We start from the raw sequence: 15,206 nt of genomic DNA on the forward strand, positions 1-15,206 counted from the left end.
CAAAAATGAGACTTTTTGCCACTTGGTTATCTGGGTCGATTCTCATTAAATAATTCATGCACAAATAATCAATGAACAACTAGAAATGATTATTAGGTAATTAGATTTAGCTTCAAGAGAAACAACCCATTAAAACAATAAAAGCATATAACAGTCTCCCTTTATCTATTGTGACCATGTTCCAAGACCCGCAGTAGATGCCTGAAACTGCGTATACTATCAAACCCTGTGTCTACCATGTTTTTTTCCTACACATACATACCTATGATGAAGTTTAATTTATAAACTAGGCACAGCAAGAGATTAACAACAATAACTGATAATAAAATGGAACAATTATAATAATACACTGCAATAAAAGTTACGTGAACGTGGTCTCCCAAAATATCTTACTATACTCATCCTTCTTCTTGTTATGATGTGAGATGATAAAATGTCTATTGACGAGGTAAAGTGACATGAATAACACAGGCCCTGTGATGCTGCATTAGGCTACTGACCCGATGATATTCAGAAGGAAGGTCATCAGCCTGTGCACCACAGTGGACAGCAGGGAACTGAAACCATGAAAAGCAAAATCACGGATAAGAGGGAACTATTGCACCTGTTATAATGACCATTTTTAACTCTGAAAATGGCAGCTGGGACAACCAATAACATGAGCTATGCTGGTCCCCCTCCCTCAGGGCCCCTGGAGGTCAAAATGAGGCTCCCCATTATGTTAAAGGTCAGCATGTTTCTTACCACACAATGAGGCTAAGAAAACTTTAGAAGACAGAGTCTTTATGCGCTAAAACTTCAGAACAGGCTAGGTGAGTAGTAAGCTTTTATTTTTTTATTTATTTATTTTTTAAGATTTTATTTATTTATTCATGAGAGACAGAGAGAGAGAGAGAAAGGCAGAGGGAGAAGCAGGCTCCCAAGAAGCAGGGAGCCCGATGCGGGACTCGATCCCAGGACCCCGGGATCATGACCTGAGCCGAAGGCAGACGCTTAACCATCTGAGCCACCCAGGCGCCCGAGTAGTAAGCTTTTAAAGTGATAAGAGTGGCTTTATAGAAAATTAATTTGCTCATTAGTTTAATGCATCCACTTTGCATTTTCTCCAAATCTAATGTCACAAGTAATCATTTTGGGGGCTCAATGGCAATGGACCATTTTGCTGGTTATTCCCAATCCCCCCTCTACGACACCCCCAACCATACTCCACCTCTCCTGCCTGGGGGTCAGGGGCCAGGGGTGGGAGGGTTGTGATCACCTAGACTCCCTGGGCCTCTAGCTTCCTGTTGGGTTTGACTAGTGGGGGGTACCAGCCAAATATGGGAAGGTGGGAGGCAAGCAGTGTGGTGCTATTGTCCCTATTCTCTCTGTTTTACTGCAGTGTCTAACAAGAGTTCTCTCCCTTTCCAGCTATGGCTTCTGTTGAGTGACTCTTCCTCCATAACTACAACCCTCACTGGACTCCACTATCTGTTCCTCTTGTCCCTTCAGCCTGGGCAATGGCGTCCCCTTTGCTGTTAGTTCCTGGGTGCTGAACCACCCCTTGTTTATTCCTGTAACATAGCCCACAGGTTTGCAAGAGCCCCGTCATTAAACTCTCTTCATTCAAACCCTCTGAGGTAAATTCTGTTTCCTGCCAAGATCCCAATGCGACCATTGTGCAAAATAAATATAGAAGTGTTTGTGTCCTGGCTGAGGATGGTGAGCCAACACAAAAGACCAATATCTGTGAAAAACATTCATGAGCAAAACAAACCTCCACCAAGCTTTCTGTTTGGGCAAACAATGATTTAATGTCAAGCTTAATGTCAAAACCAGAAAAATATAGCTAATATTCCTCCTTTCTAACTTCTCCTTTTTTGAAATGAGGGGGTGAAATATAACACTTTCATCCCCACCATATTCCCATTGGATAAACCCCAGGAAAGCCAGTTCTAAAGACTAGAGATTCTCCATAAGTCGCATGGATGCTTGAAAAAAGATGAGCTTTTATTCCATTCCTATTCTTTTGCAATTAGAAAAAGAACACTGTCTGAATTTTTTTCTTGGGTGCCAGAATTCAATTCACTATAGTGTAGAAAGGGTGATGATAATGCCTTTCAAAAACTAGGGCCAATTAACAAAATAGAAAAAAAATTTAAAGCACCATTTTATCTAACTCATACAAGGTGGTATATGACACTCAAAATTCATCATCAGTTCTAAAACTATATCTCAGATGGTACTTCTTTTTCTTCAGTCTGGATATTTCTTTATTTAGCTGGAGACAACCGTTCTCTTTATATCATTAACCCACCAAAGGAATGTTTGTTGAATTTGCAACAAGCTAATAAACTGTACAGTTTCCAAAGCTAAATGTACTGTTTTTATTGGATCCTCTTTTTTTTTTTTTTAAGCTATGGGCCCCTAATGACATAGGAGCTATGAATTAATAAGCAGAGAAGACATTTTAACTCAGGCACAATGAACTAATCAGGCTATCTCTTCTGCATTTTGCTTTACACAGTGCTGGTTCTCACCGCCACCTCTCTCTAAATCCATTCTCCAGACCCATTCTCCACCCTTCCCTCCCTCCTCCGTGCCCAGGAACTATGTCGCCCATCCCCTGCCTTCTGCCTCCTTGTGGAGTTCTGCCAATGGGAGGTACCAGCAAAAGACCAGCATAGAGGTGATAAAGACCCGGGTCTCCCTGCTCCATGTCCTCTGTACATTGGAGCCCCACGGTTCTAGCAGTGGCTCTTTTCTTTCTCAAAGAGCCAATTACACATCCCTGACTACAGCTCCACCTGAGGGGCCCCTGCTCCTCTTGCCCCCATCCCAAAGGGAGTAGAAGCTTCTCATCACTAAGCATTCCTGGTTGTGTTAATATCCCTTATTTGCTCCTTTCACCGTCTACACCTCTGTAAATAGTACTTTTGCTCAGTTGTCTTCAGAGTCCTGCAGAGTGTGCCTTCTGTTTCCTGCTGGGTCCCTGACCAATAGGAGCATGACTTGGAATGAAAAGCACAAGGTTTCCTCAGGCAAGGGGAGGTCCCCCAACCCCCAGTCCCTATCCCCCCCTACCCATCCCCACCACATGCTTCTGAACCCCGGGGTTAAAAATGCAGCTCTGAAGAAAAGCTGGGAAACCATCACAGATCCAAGGAGATGAAGGGGGTAGGACAACAAAATGGAATATGGAATGGAAGGTCCCAGGAAAGGGATGTTAGTGCAAAACCCGGTGAAACTGGAATACAGTCCGTAGCTCAGCATTACTGCTGATATTGATTCCTTAATTTTCACAAATATATTCTGGTTATATAAGACGTTAACATTAGGGGAAGCTAGGTGAAGGAAATATAGGAAATTTTGGTACTATCTTGGCAACTTTTCTATGAATATAAAATTATTCCAAAATAACATGTTTATTAAAAAGAGAAAAGGGGGGTGGGGTGGGAGGGATGGGGTGACTGGGTGATGGACACTGGGGAGGGTATGTGTTCTGGTAAGCGCTGTGAATTGTGCAAGACTGTTGAATCTCCGATCTGCACCTCTGAAACAAATAATGCAATATATGTTAAGAAAGAAAAAAAGAAGAAGAATGTAGCAGGAGGGGAAGAATGAAGGGGGGGAAATCGGAGGGGGAGAAGAACCATGAGAGACGATGGACTCTGAAAAACAAACTGAGGGTTCTAGAGGGGAGGGGGGTGGGAGGATGGGTTAGCCTGGTGATGGGTATTGAGGAGGGCACGTTCTGCATGGAGCACTGGGTGTTATGCACAAACAATGAATCATGGAACACTACATCTAAAACTAATGATGTAATGTATGGGGATTAACATAACAATAAAAAATTTAAAAATAAATAAATAAATAAAAAAGAAAAAAAACAAAAAAAAAAAAACAGATTTCCCAGACCCTGCACCAGACCCCTGAATCAGAATTTCAGCAGCACATACTTAAGCAGGTGGTTCGAGGACTGAAACTTGAAAAGCATCACCCCTAAAGGACTTGGAAACTATTAGCTCTCGTTGAGATAAGGATGGAAAGAATTGTTTACTGATGCTAAATTACAGCATAATTACTTGACTATTTAAAGAAAAGAGCCAACTGAAGCTTTGTCAAAGTTCACCTTCTATCCCAGTTAATTAGAATGATTCATCCCTCGACCAGTCTCTGTATTTAGTTTCTTGCATAAAAACACTTGAAAAGGTACAGGTAATTATAGAACCAAACAAAGAAAGTGACAGTGGAGTTCCTCCACGTCCTCCTCCCTCCGAGATCAAGGTTTTTTGCAGTGCATGTCCTTTTTATTTCTTCCAAACAAGTTCCCAAGACGGCAGGGCCAACCAAACACACTGTGAGTGGTTTTCTTCATCTTTTCCATGGTGGGTTTCTCCAAGTTGATTTTAAGCTCTTCAAGGCAGGACCTATATTTTCAGTGTCTTCTGTGTTTTTCTACAGCTCAGTTCAGTATTCTTCACCCATTACATTAATCGACTGATGATCTGCACTTCCCCACTTATCCACATCACTATTTATTTTAGATAGCCTGTAATTCTTATATTCAACATTTTCTATGCCATTGGAGTGTGTAAGAAGGGGATAGGTAGAGGTGAAAATGTCGTCATTATTATTACTTGCTTATTCACAAAAATGTTAATTGAGCACCTACTATGTGCCAGGCACTATTCCAGGCCCTGGAAATCTAACAATGAATAAAAAAATTTCCACCTTCAGGGAGCTTAAAGTCAAATCAGGGAGATAAATGATTAAACAGATAGGTACCAAACAAACTATAGGTTCTCCCTTCCTATCCTCATGCTTTGCCCACCATGACAGGGCAAATGGAATTTGACTTAGGAACAGGAAGAACTGATTTTAAAGGAGACATAATCTTTATCTCAATCCCCTCATTCAAAAAAAAAAAAAAAATCTCTCTTTGCCTTATAAAGGTCGTCACATAGCTCAAATAACAATGGATGTAAATGTGCTCTGAAGATTGCAAAATGTTATAAAAATGTCAAGCAATACAAATTAATGACTTAAACAGCCCCTGTCCACTAACTCTATGGGAAGAAGGTAGTGGTTCAGTGGCCTTTCCATTAACCAGAAATTTCAGACAATAAGATTTTATAAAAAGCAATCCTAACTCTGTTGCTTTGGAGGTAGCAATTAGTGAGAATTATATTAACATCAAAGAACTGTATCAGAGGGGAGAAGTCTCCTGTGAAGAAAGCAGGCCTGCCATTTTATTCATGGTAGACCCATTTTTGCTTCATTCTCCCTGAACAAACAGGAGGGCTCTGTTACTTCGACTCTTCTCTAACATTGAAAGGGATTTCTCAGCCAGAACCATTCACATTTCTATTTTATTCAAAAAGAAGCTTCCAGATCAGCGATGAAAGAAAATGTGCTAAAGTCAGTGCTAGCACATATAAACCTGTGAGCGGTTTTCAGCAGATATCTTATAAAAGATTATGCTTGAAAGAAGTTTTGAAAATCAGATTTGCTGTTTCAGATAAATATAGTGTCTATTCTCGGCTTCTAAGGTAGAAAATGTTCTATTGGAGCAGTTTACCATCTTTTTCTCTGCCTGGAGAATTCGATGAGCTTCTAAGGGCTCTCTGGATACCATGGTAACCGCACGATTCTAATCAAGTCTGTGGTGTCTGGGGTACAGGTTAAGGAACCTTACAATGCTACCTAAGAAAATCTGCATTAGAGACACTGCTGGTGTGTTTGAGCTGGACATCTGACACATTCGCCTCAGGTGCACATACGGTTGTGAGCCTCTGCTGTGTCTCAGCACTGGGCCATCACCAGGGTAACCCAGTGACTATAGGACACCATTGCAAAGAACTCACGGTGGGTGTGGCACCTAGGGAGCTGCAAGTTCATTACAAAATATACAAGCGTGCACAGGAATTATCTTGTAAGGTTTCAGCTTTTATTCCAAATGAAAATTGTATTCCCTAGTTTTTGCCGCAACTTCAGTTGTGCAAGTCTTTCATGAAGATGGCTTCAACTAAATATAAACTGAAGAAGAAGTTAAATGTTGAGTGGGGGAACAGTAAGAAGATCAGAAAGAAGTTTAAGTTGTTCATGTGGGGCTTCAAATGCACTTAGCTGGAAAAATCACGAAAAGGAAAATGAAAACTATTGGCCTATATAAAGAAACAGCATTTTTGGCTTCACCGGTAAGGCGAAATCACATCTGGCATGTGGGACTCTCTGAAGTCTACCTAGACTGTCTCCCTGGTGATAACATTTTCCCTTCACCCAACAGTAATGAACAAATATCAGATGACAGAGACTTCCTCCTCACTGTAGCACATGTGTGCATGCTCACGCCATCAGATTATGCCAGGAATCACTTTGGGGCTCACCAGAGACATGAACCAAAGAGCACATCAATCATTTCCATACGTGTGAAAGAAATTTGACCATTGACCCCAACTGATCTTCACAAAACCCATGAGTGAGCTGAATTTCTTCGGGAAATATTTAGGAAGCACACGTTAGAGCATCAGAGTGAACCAAGAGCTAAAAGAGACACAAAAGAAACACCAGGACTGGCCCCTTTTTACCCTTTGCTTGAAGAGATAAGAGAGACTTGCAGGAAATAGGTAGCATTTTGCCCTATCTCTCCTGCCCCTTAACACTCTCCATGTCTTGGTTGACCTCATGGAGTCCTTCCGTCTTTGGTGTCCACCCACCCACCATGTCAGTTAATCACTTCCTCCATCTTCATGATCCTTCCCACCCCTCCCCACCCACACATCCCTTAGGCTCCTTTCCTTCTGGGCACAATCTGAGATGCTTATGATCTCTCCACAGAACCCTCAGTATCTTTGTCCTCTTCTCTTTTTAACCCTGGATTCATCCTGTATTCTGTGTTCTCTGCTCCAACACTCAACACTCCTGGAGAAAAACCACGTAACCACATAGATGCTTTGAGGAAGCCATGCAGAAAGGACTACTGGAGAATGTTAGCTTCCCAATTAAAAGGTAAGTCCTTTGAGGGCAGGAACTGTGTCTCATGCTATTTTGGTAAGCCTGAGGACACCCTAGCAGACTTACTAATCCTTGTTGCAAAGCAGTTAATACCAAAACCAAAAACCTTAGGGAAAAAAAAAAAAAAAGGTCCATACTCATTAGACAGATAAACTGATTTTTTAAACTTTCACACATGGTTTATGTGAAAATAAACACAGCTATTCCAAAATAAAGCATTCAGTAAAGTAGTTTTAGAAGGTAGTCATACTTAAAAAACAGCTGGTAAAAGTTATTCTGTGGATTTCAGTTATTCTGTGAAGAGTTGTAAAGCTCTTCAAACTTATTTTATAATTCAGAATAGTTTCTAACATAAGCTCATTCTTCTTGCTAATTAAAGCAATGTAGTAAGATCTTACTATCTCTCTCATACTACATGACAAACCACCTCTAAAACTTCACCAAATAGGAGCCATCCTCAGGTCATATCTGTATTTCTCCAGGGAAAAATGGAAGCATCTTTCCATATCAACCAGAAAGGTAAATATCAAAGGAATCCTGAAATAACTCATCGCAGAGAGAAGAGAGGCAGTCAGTATCCTTTCTGGGCAACAGCCACTATGAGGCATAAAGTTTCAGTGTGACATTGCTGCATGAACAGGGGACCCCACGGAGCCTTGCGTACTTTGAGCCCACACTGGAAATGTAAAATGTTCTTCCCTCCCACCAGTGGCAAACCTGTCTCAGAGCTGGGTGGGGGGTCACTGCTTTGCCAAGCCAACTGCACAACAGGCCACGAGCCTCATACCAGCTTGGCAGGAAGAAACCCAAGTGTTGCCTTGATTCTCCTACAAATGTAATAATATCCTACAAGAGACTGATTGGACAGCACACGATGTCATTTCCTCTAATTAAGGAATGCTCGAGAAAAACCAAAATAGCCACAAAGCACTGTCAGCAAAGCAATCAGCAGCGACAATTAGCCGTCAGCTCACAAGCCTGAGCTAAGCCTTGTGTAGGGAGCTGGGCTTGTTGCGGGTTTCCAAATTGGCATGACAGCAGGAGTCAAGGATGACAAGGCTGCGAAAAGGGGCCAGAACCTGCTACATACCAGTGGGTGAGGGGAGTAGCAGCAGCTTGTTTGTTGGTTGGTGGGTTGCTGTGTGGCAATGGAGGGGATCCTAGGAAGAATCCTACAGGGTGCTTCCGAAGTAGCTTGGAAGTCTGCTGGCTACAGCCCATGCTGCATTCGCCACGAATCGCCCTTCTCTACCCGGGAGAACACTACCCACTCTTTACAATGTATACACGATTCGTCTGCACCTCCTTTGTGAGGAATTCACAACTTCAGTACACGCAAACTCTCCCTTTTCTCAACTCCCATAGCCGATGACTGTCTATACTACAAGGTCATTAACAGCAGGAGTTGAGAAAAGTATATAAAGAAACAAATATAATAAAACTGCATCACACTACAGAATAATATATACTAAGATTGTGTGTATGTTTGTGTGTGTGTGAGACACACACATATGTATACAACAATTATTAGGAGGAGCACCATGCTCCCCTCCCCAGCACCTCTCCCTGGGCACATAAAACAAAACCCTTTGTCTTCTTAAAACTACTGGAAGGTGATTGCTTCCCTTTGCTGCATCCCTTCCCTCCTCCTCAAGGGAGTGACTTCTCAGGTGGCTGAGACTGAGTGAGGGAAAGGACTCGGAGGTCTAGACACCCTCCCTTCTACTTCTGGCCTCAGTAGTATTTACTTTTCTTTCCCGTGAATGAAAATACTTCAGCAGCAAAAGTAATAGACCGGATTATAGCTGACCCTGACCAGAATTTAAGCCGATGTTTAGCTTCCTGTCTGCAGTCTGCATTTAGTTCTCTACCCATAGCAAACCCATAACAAAGCCAGCAGCAATATGCCCAACTCAGAGAGCCATTTCCCAGACTCCCTTGCAGCTAAGGGTGACCACTGACATCAAAGCAGAATCCCGTGGCCTCAGGCAACTGAGACAACTCTTTGTCTGGGTTGGCTCAGCGAGAAGGCATGACCTTGTGCCCGTCTCTGTCTACCTGCTGAGAACACACACAAGATGGCCCCACATTGAAAAAGATATGTTAAAACAGTGTCATAATATCGCCAGAACTCTCTGACTTCATGTCAGAGACATGGAAAGACAAAAGGAAAGACAAAAGGAAAGCAGCCACTATGATCCAGCGATCATGGCTGGCTTTTTTACAGTATCAAGGAAAGAAGACAACTTAAGAATTGGGATACATGTAAAATTAACTTGTATTGAAAGTTGAGGAAAAATAAAGAAAATGAGAATTCTGGCAGCACATTCCCATCGCTTGCATCACCAGGCCCTCAAAGTTGGGGAGATTCGAAAGCTGAGGGCTCTCGGCAAGGACCTTCACAGAGGGATGGGTCCTTGCTGGAACCCTTTGGGCCAGGTTTTGAAGCATCAACAGAAGCTTCATGCAGGAACCTCTTTCTTAAACTGAAACCAAGGTGGAGAGGAAGGCCAAACTGCCCCTCTGAGGCCAGCTTCTTAGGTCTAGGAAATACCTTTATAAGAAGAAACAACAGAAAAATCCCCACTACAAGAAAGAGGCAAGGTTTTTGAGTGCTAGGAACTAAAACTCAAGAAAGAATTTGAAAATAAGAAGCTTTAAGTATGCATATCAATGATAATTGTTCAATTAAATTCAGTACTTTAACTAGAAAATTCATTTAAATGTCTTCATTTTGTGCATTATGTCCCAGTTTATTCTTAAGATAGGATTACCTTCACAATATTTTGACTTTGAAGGATTTTAATCTCATTATTAGAAGCACAGTTGGCTAAAAGGGAAAAGAAACAGTGATTATGTAAAGCACCACTTCTCAAAGATCCAAGTGTGTAAGAATCCCTCTGGATCTTGTTAAAATGCAGGTTCTGATTCGTCGGGTCTAAATGGGACTTGCCTCCTGCATTTCTAACCAGCTCTCAGGTGCTGCTGCTGCCACTGGTCCCCAGACCACCCCTGGAGTAGCAAGGATGCAGAGGGTTAAGCATCCAAGCTGCAAGTTCATGTGACTGTGCCTGGGATGATGGGGACACATGATACTGCACTCCTAGGTGCTGTGGACATCTGGCGTTCTTCAGGACACTGCACTTTGCACCCCTTTTCTGGAAGCCGCAAACCTCCACAGGGCCTGCTTGCGGTCTCTTTCTTGTTTTCTTTTCCCAGGCCTCCCTTTCTCGTCTCCTTCCAGAATCAAGCTATTCTATTGTATGATTCCTGCCAGTGCGGGCAGTTACTTCCCGAGAAAGAAGAACGCCAACCCAAGAGAAGAAGAAAACTTAAAGCCTCTCAGTTTTCCCATTAAGCTTTGGATTGTGGTTTTATGGTCTTCTTTTGATTTGGCTTTCATCCATTTCTGACTGGCATTTTTATTTACAACCCAAATTTTCCTTTAAAACCAGTGGCTCTTAAAAAGCTGTAACATCTTTCTGCATCCACTGAAGATACAGAAAGCCACAGAAAAAGCTGTGTAATCAACAGAAGCATAACTTGTATTGAGCTAAGGTTACAAGACAGCCAGGTGAACTAATTTAGAGAATGGCATGGATCTCCAAGGACAGACGGGACACACAGACTGTCACCTTCGACAGAGAGCCATAGTGGGGAGTGGCCATCATAAAAGCAGGGAAGAAGAAAACAGCCAAAATGTTCATGAATCCTAAGGGGTTAGTGTGTGCGAGCATGACAGTATGGAATCCCTGGGAGCCTCTCTCAAGCTTCTTTTCCCGTAGGTTTCCGGCGCTACTCCTGAGAAAGATTAAGGGCAGGGTCAGAGACTGAAGAGTGACCCTTTAGAAGGGCACAGGCAAGAAACCCGTCCACTTCCCACAACTTTATTCCACATTAAGCAAGAGCTTTAAACCACTGGGAGAGGAGCAGAAAACCTTCCCACTCCCAAGATCCAAGCAAAGATCCACTGATTCTTGAGAAGGGCAGAAGCAAAAGCTATCTGCCCTGATGGAAAGACAAAAAACTCTCAGACCTAGAGTCTGGTACTGACACGAAGAAGAGGTCTGCTACGACCCAGGGAGGGTCAGGAAGCCCTCTCTCCCCAAGATACCCACAGACACGAGGCAGAGGTTGACTGCCATGAAGAGGAGCAGGAACAGGGACAAAGACCAGGTCGTGAAGTACAGACACACAAGGCCTGCCCAAGACTGAGGCTGGACCAGGAAAATGGACAACCCCACCACCACAGCTACTGCATTACACTGAGCACAGGGCAAGAACAGTCCACTCCTAGATGAGCACCAACATGGAGAGAGATCCCTTCAGTGGAGCAGGTGTGGTGGGTCTGCTGAAAGCTAAGGATGGATTCTGGGCAGTGAGAAAAAACCTCTGGCACGCTAGCCACACTAAGCATAAGGTAACTACAGGCCCCCACGGGAGAATGCTGGAGTCTGGTGGGCTGAAGGTAACTCCAGCAACCAGGAGCCCAACCCCATCCTACTAACTCCCTACTAACTACTGATCTTGTCATCTGCTAACAAGATTAACACAAACCCTCACATCAATCGCCTTACTAAAGAAGAAGTGTGCCATTTCTGGGTAGCAATATTATTTACCCTATTATTTACTACTTTTATATAAGCAATATTCAACATTCAAACAAAATTATGACATATTTTTAAAACTAAGGAAAAACAACCCATTGTCAAGATAGAGCAACTAGACAGAGATGACTCAGATTGTGGAACACTCAGACTGAAATTTTAAAATAGCTATGATTAATACATAAAAGGTGCTCATGGAAAAGAAGAATAAAATGCAAGAAAAAATGGAAAAAATCAGTAGAGACATGGAAACTATAGGAAACAAAGAGAAATTCTAGAAATAAAAAATGCATATCAAAAGTAAAGGTTTCCTTTGATAGGCTGATGAGGAGACAGGACACATTGAAAGAATCAGTAAACTTTAAGATTGATCAATAGCAATTATCCAAAGAGAAAGGAGAATTTTTTTTAAGTATCCAAGAGCTATAGAACAATATCAAATAGTCTGATAGGCATGTAATTAGAGCACCAGAGGAGGAGGAGAGAGAAAAAAGTGCTAAGGTAATTAAAGAGGACAAAGGAATAGCTTTTTTAATACACAGTACTGGAAAATCTAGACGTCCATATAAAAATGTGAACCGTGACCTTTACCTCACACCAGATACAAAAATTACCTCGAAATGTATCATATAACTAAATGTAAAATTTAAAACTATATAATTTCTACCAAAAAAAAGAGAACATATTTGTATTCTTGGTTTTAGGAAGGATTTCTTAGGACAAAAAACTTATACCCATAAAAGAAAAAAATTGGTAAGTTGAATTTCATGAAAATTAAAAAGTTCTGCCCTTTTAATAACACTTTTAAGAATATAAAAAAAACAAGTCACAGACTGGGAAAAGGTATTTGCAAGCACATATTTGATAAAGGGCTTGTATCCCCAATATATTCAATTATAGATCAGTAACAGAAAGATAGGTAACGTAAGTTTAAAAATAGGTGAACAATTTGAACAGACACTTCACCAAAGAAGATATACAGACGGTAAAGAAGCACATGAAAAGGTGTTCAACATTATTAATCACTAGGGAAATGAGAATGAAAGCTACAATGAGGTACCACCGTATACCAACTCAAATTGCTAAAATTACAAAGCCTATTAATACCAAGTGCTGGGAGGCTGTGGAGCTAGTAAAACTTTCACATATTGCTGAATGGAATGCAAAATGAAACAGTCACTTTTGAAACAGCCAGAGGGATTTTTCTCAAATAATATTAAACATACAGTTGCTATACTTACCATTTGATCCAATAATCTGACTGCTAGTAACTTAATCAAGAAAAATGAGAACATAAATCTGTCAAAGACCCATTAACTAATGATTACAGTAGCTTGATTCATATAGCCAAAAACTATAAATAACCCAAGTGTTCATCAATTGGTGAATGTATAAACACATCGTGGTACATCCACACAGTGGAATTCCTCTCAGCAATAAAAAAGAACAAACTACTGATATAGGCAAAAACACGCATGAATTTCAAAAACTTTATGCTAAGTGAAAGAAGTCTGAAATGAAAATCTAAATACTCTACAACTTCATTTACATATTATGAATAAAGAAAAATTCTGGGACAGAAATCAGATCAGTAGTTGTCAAGGGCTGCAGGTAGGGAAAGTAGATCTACTACAAAGGAACACTGTTTCAGTTGTTGGCTATAGCATTGTGACTGTGGTGGTGGTTACATGATTGTGTATCTTTGTTGAAACTTATCAAACCATAAATTTCAAGAGAGTGAATTTTACTGTGTTGATTATTCCTCAGGAAGCCTAACCAAAATAAATAAATAGATAAATAGAACTATGGCCAAAGGATGGTCCTTGGTCAAGTGTGTATCCACATAGAAAAAATTAATCTTGACCCTCTCTTTCACATCATACACAATAAAATCAATTGCAGATGTATTATAGATCAAAATGTAAAAGTAGAATAATATAACTTTCAGAAGGAAATGGAAAACATCTTTCTGATCTTGAAATAGGGCCAAGATTTCTTAAATAGGACACAATAGTGCCAACCACAAAGGAAAAAAACAAACAAACAAAAAAAAACAAATAATTTGCACTATTTTAAAGGAATTTCTGTTCATTAAAAAAAGAGTGAAAGGTAAACCACAGGAAAAAGAGGAGATATTTACAACACATATATCCTAGCAAAAGCTCAAATCCAGAATACATACTATTAAAAATGTCTATAATTCAATAAGAAAGATAATTCAATAAGACAATTCAATTTTTTTTTCAAAAAACATGAATAATCACCTCAATTTTTTTAATATTTGAGAAGGACTTTCATAAAACAAGATATATGAACAGTCAATTAACATATGAAAATGTACTTAACTTCACTGGTCTATAGGGAAATGCAAATTAAAACTACAATATGATACTACACACCCACCAGTAGAGCTTAAATAAAAAAACAACCAATCAAACTAACAAAAACAGAAAATACCTTGTATTGGAAAAATATGGAAAATCAGAACCATCACATATTCCTGATTGAGATGAAAATTTTTAAATCAATGCAACCATTTTGAAAAATTCTTTCATAGAGTCGCTAAAGCTGAACATATACCTACTCCAAGACCCAGAAATTCCCCTCTTGCATACAAAGCCAAAAGAAATGTGTATATGTAGCCAAAACCAAAACTTACCAAAACTGACTCAAGAAGAAATAGAAAATCTAAATAAATGAGAAATTAAAACAGTAGGCGAAAATTCTTCCCTCAAAAAAATTCCACACCCAAACTGTTCTAGTGTCAAATTTCATCACACATTCAAGTAGCCAGTAATTCTAGTATTTTGAAAACCATTCCTGACAGTGAAAATACTAGACAGGAAAATTTTAGCCAGTCTCAGGACTATAATTTAACAACTACATCTCACTGAGTACAACAAACTACATCTCACTGAGTACAAACTACATCTCACTGAGTACAAAAATGTATCATGACCAAGTTGGTTTTATCTTAGCAATGCAAGGTAGCTTAACATTAAAAAATCAATTAATGTAAATCACCATGAACAAAATTTTTATCAAAGGATAAAAGTCATTTGATCACCTCAGTAGATTAGCAAATCATTCAATAAAATTCAATGTACAGGTGAACTAATTTACTTTTAACAAACTAGGAGTAGGAAAGAAACTTCTTAATCTGATAAAGAATATTGGTAAAGTACCTCCATCAAATGATGTACCATAATTGATTTGATACAATTTAACTACTGTTGGATGTTTAGATTCTCTCCTCTGTTTCATTTGGCTATTATAATTTATGCTGCGCTAAACATCTTTGTGCATGTTGATAAAGTTGCTTAACCTCTCTGTTCCTCAATTTCCTCATGTACAAGATGGAAATAAGGCAACACCTGACTCATAGGGTTATTGCAAGGATTAAATAAGATGTTGAATTTAGGTCTTAGGGAGTCTTGGGAGAGAAGTGTGGCTTATCAACCTGAAAACTCTTGTTCTGTATTTACCTGGTGGCAGATTTCTCAAAGCACACTGTAGGCTCAAGTCAGAAGAAGTCACTCTGTTGAAAACAAAGAAAGTTATTGTCTTAGGTTATCAGGAACTAAGGATAGAATATCTGAGGAA

The 15,206-nt window shown here is 40.2% G+C and overlaps 1 protein-coding gene across 3 annotated transcripts in view; it reads right to left on the bottom strand.

Annotated features, from left to right (window-relative positions):
• NCALD (neurocalcin delta) overlaps nucleotides 1-15,206 on the bottom strand; it is a 372,435-nt gene that overhangs the window by 241,734 nt on the left and 115,495 nt on the right. For all 3 annotated transcript variants that reach the window (XM_032415658.1, XM_032415660.1, XM_032415657.1), the window contains exon 2: nucleotides 15,089-15,141. The gene's annotated coding sequence lies outside the window, so the exon portion shown is untranslated. The remainder of the gene's footprint in view (nucleotides 1-15,088; nucleotides 15,142-15,206) is intronic.

This window comes from Phoca vitulina, unplaced genomic scaffold, assembly GCF_004348235.1.
Source record: "Phoca vitulina isolate PV1807 unplaced genomic scaffold, GSC_HSeal_1.0 scaffold18, whole genome shotgun sequence".
Lineage (NCBI taxonomy): Eukaryota > Metazoa > Chordata > Mammalia > Carnivora > Phocidae > Phoca > Phoca vitulina.